We start from the raw sequence: 3,841 nt of genomic DNA on the forward strand, positions 1-3,841 counted from the left end.
CAAAACTTTTCCAATGTTTCAGAATTATACTTAAACTGGTAATTATAACCATATTTACTAAACTTTAGTAAATCATGATGAATAGTCTTATCGATCTTTTGTGGTGGACTTGACTGGTGCACAAGAATGTGTACTCAATCCCTTCGTCATTCACTTGACTCACATATAAATGTGAACAAGGAATTAGTCTTAATTTTCCAAATGTAGAAAATCTCATTCATCATACTATACAACTTGTATGATTCCAAGTTCCTATCCAACTAAAAACTTGGGTAATGAGAATCTTTCCTTATTTGGTAAATTTAGACACTACCACAAATGAAAGAGTCAAATTCATATTTCCGTTATTGCTATCAATGGAATCATATAAGCAACAATTTTTCACAAATGCTATTGTAAGGATACTTAGAATAAATAAAATAAAAAAAATTCTTTTATTTTTAAAACTTTGCGGAAAACATATCCTTACACTGCAAAAGCATATGAAAAACTTGTTGTTATCTATTCCTAAAAAATATATCATAACTTTCTCAAGACTTTGACACCCTACTCTCCCGGCTTGTCAATATGTGACTTCATCTCCAAGATGTGATCACACATAGACCTTGCTTGCCAATAGGGCTTCAGTGACCTTGAACTTGTGGGTTAGGGATAATAATTGGAGGAGGTGGAGGAATTGAAGGATGATTTCCATGAGATTTGGGAAGATCATAAATGACTGAACCAGACATATTTTGGGAGATATTCAAGATAGTTGATTTAAAGTCCTTAATATAGCACCCAATATGAAATATTAAGGCTAGGACCTAACACAATATTTTATAACTTGGAAGAGGGATGCCGTAATCCAAGCTATAGGATATTTGAAGGTAGGTGAATGACGATTCACCAATTTCCACCATGACAAACGAAATTAATTATTAGGTTTTAATTGGATTTGAAACTCCAAGATCTTTTGAGATTCATTGAACTTTCAATGGCATGTTTTAATCTCGAGTGTGCCCTTCAGGTTTTGTGACTTGGATGCCGAGGATCAAAAAACAAGGTGTGAAGTAACCATGCAAATTACTTGGTACCCTTAATGTATTACCCCTCAATCGATGTGCCGGTTAACCACACGTGCTCCACCGATACTATGATAAATATTAAGTTACCCTTTGCCTACCTTGGTAAGTCCAGCTAGTGTGTCGGTTAACCACACGCGCTCCACTAACCGACTTAAGCAAAGTGAAAAGTGTAATTTCATGGATTAGCACCTTATTCACATTTTCCTAAAGTAAATAAGATTAATAATTATAAAAACATTTAGTTACTTTATATTTACCATTATTACTTTTAATGAAAGGAGAATTCTAGTCCTTGTCCTACCCGTTTGGCTAGCGACCCTCCACCGATCAAGGAAGCGTTGGGTGAGAGTGGACACCCATTAAGTTGCCATTTATATGCAGCAACCTTATACCCCTTACTAGACCGGCTTCGTGAATAAGGATTACTAACGGTAAAATGACTTGTTCTTGCGTTTGAAAATGACTCCAAGATCTGGGAAGTTGGTTGCTCCAAGGGATCTTTCTTGAAAGCCTTCAGTCAGGACCGGAGTTGGTTCAAGAGGAGGAAGGTTGAACTTCTGAGCAAGTACCAGGTGGACGTCCGCATCAATTCATGCAAAGTCACACACAGTCTCTTTCTAAAAGGTACATGACCTTTCATACGCAATTTGCATATTTGGGTGTTTTTCAGTCTAGTTCTGAAATACCTTTGTAATCAGGAAGATTTCTTCCGGGTTCATGCAAGGGAAATCAGCTTGGGTTAGGATGTAGTCTGAGTTTCTTCTGGTGAGAGTATATTGAATGAATTATGCCTTCATGAATTTTTGAGGCTTATAGTTTTTTACTGCGGTGGGCTTATCATTCAGCCAGATTTTCTCAATAGAAGACCCATGCTTGGCATGAAATCTGCTGAGTCTCTCAAACTCTAAGGGCAACCATTTGTCATCAGGAAGACTGCGGTCAAAGGATTCAAATACTATGAACTATTTTACATTTGGAGAGATGGGGATGTCCCAATTACCGTCATGAGGAGGTTCTGCGTATGTGAGGTAAAGCTTGTAATCGTAATCCAGTAATCTTTTATGCGAATTGACCCAGGACTTGATGAGGGATTCATCCATTGTGATATCAACTCCATTTTCCCTCCAGATCAACTCAGCGAATTTAGTTGATCTCCTGTTAGCTTTCTTCTGTTTGGTTGCAGGAGAGTCGATTGAATGTTCGGTTGACATGTGAGAAGCTAAGTTCTTGAAATGAGTGGGAGTCTCGGGAGAAGGATGAGGTTATTGAATTGGCGTTTTTTGTAGTGGTTACTAATGACTTGGACTCTTATGAGGAGAGGGAACTGGTGTTTTCTTTTGTGGAGATGGTTGCGGTGAAGGTTGAGGAGTAGGAACCTTTTCTATAGACTTGATGGGAGAGTTTAGGTGTTGGTACGGATGAGAGTGCTGATGAGAGATTTGATCCGAGGTTTGGTCTTCACTTCCCCCTCTTGAGGAAGGAGCAATTGGTACTTCCTCAAGTCATTGCCTAAGACCATCAATTTTTCCACAGACTTCGTCAAATTGAGCCTTTAGTGCATCAGCAAGTTGTTGGTTGTTGAGGATTGCGGGGTTAAAGAGCACTCGATGAATCTCCTTGTTGAGGCACAAGATTTCGGGACAATAAAAGTTGGAGGATAGTGATCTGCGGAGGTTGTTGATGGTGGTTTGAAGAACTGAAATGGTAGATTCATACGCATTGTGCGTTTCTTAACCAACTTTCTGAGACTGAGCAGATTGATCCGAAATGATGGTCTGAAGATCAGATTTGATGGAGGATACTTCAGAGATAAGTTTTTCAGCAGTGGAGATGACATGTTGATGATCAGCCTTGCGGTTGTTATGCAGGGCACTGATGCCTATTTTCACTTTAAGAGAGATGCATTCTATAACAAGAAGCTCTTTGGCTTCCAGTCTTTCGATGCGATCGATGAGGGAATACGGGCCAAGCAAGTCCTCAGATTGTCGTTGGGAAGATTTTACAGTAGCAAGAATCTGACCCACTTAATCTTGTAGAGGCAGGAATTCTTTTATGGTGACAACTTGCTTTTTTTTCTTCTTCTTTTCCTTGGGCTTAGAAGTGGAATGCTGAGATCCACTCGACTCTTCTTCTTCATCGGAAATCATCATGACATCTTCTGACTGTTCTAGTTGATTTACTTCATTCATGTCAAAGTCATCGAAGCCAAAGGTTGGTGCATAATTGACTTCAATTGCGGTTTCGTCCTCTTGGGAGCTATTAGCAGCAGTTGTTGGAGGGGGCCTGGATGAACATGAACCATCGGGATTGGACTAAGTTTTGCGGATGATCTCAGCCATTTCATCCATCCAGTTCTGAACCTATAGAATTGTAGCCACCGTGTTGGCAATGTTTATGGCGTCGGCCCAGTATTTGGCTACGGTGTGTATCTCCTACTGCTTTTGTTGAAGTTGCTTGGTTTGTTGATGTTTTATCGCTTGAAATGCCCTTAGGAAAGCGGCATACTTCTGGACTTCAAATTCTGTGACTGGATTGTAATGCCTCTCAGAATCATTAGATTCATCACCATCAAATACTTGAAAATGCACCGAGGTGTCCCTTGGGTTCACAGATCCTTACACATTTGTGCTTACTGTGCCTAAACCACCTGGAAAAGACGTAAGCAGAGTAGGATTTCCGGAGCTTCCTTGGTCTCCTTGACCTATGGTCAAGTTTGGCCTCGGCTCTATTCTGACATGAGCTGAAGAATCGCCTTGCGGTTGGGTAGGTGTATT

Source organism: Lactuca serriola, chromosome 4 (genome assembly GCF_051521515.1).
Source record: "Lactuca serriola cultivar US96UC23 chromosome 4, Lser_US96UC23_V15, whole genome shotgun sequence".
Taxonomy (NCBI): Eukaryota; Viridiplantae; Streptophyta; class Magnoliopsida; order Asterales; family Asteraceae; genus Lactuca; species Lactuca serriola.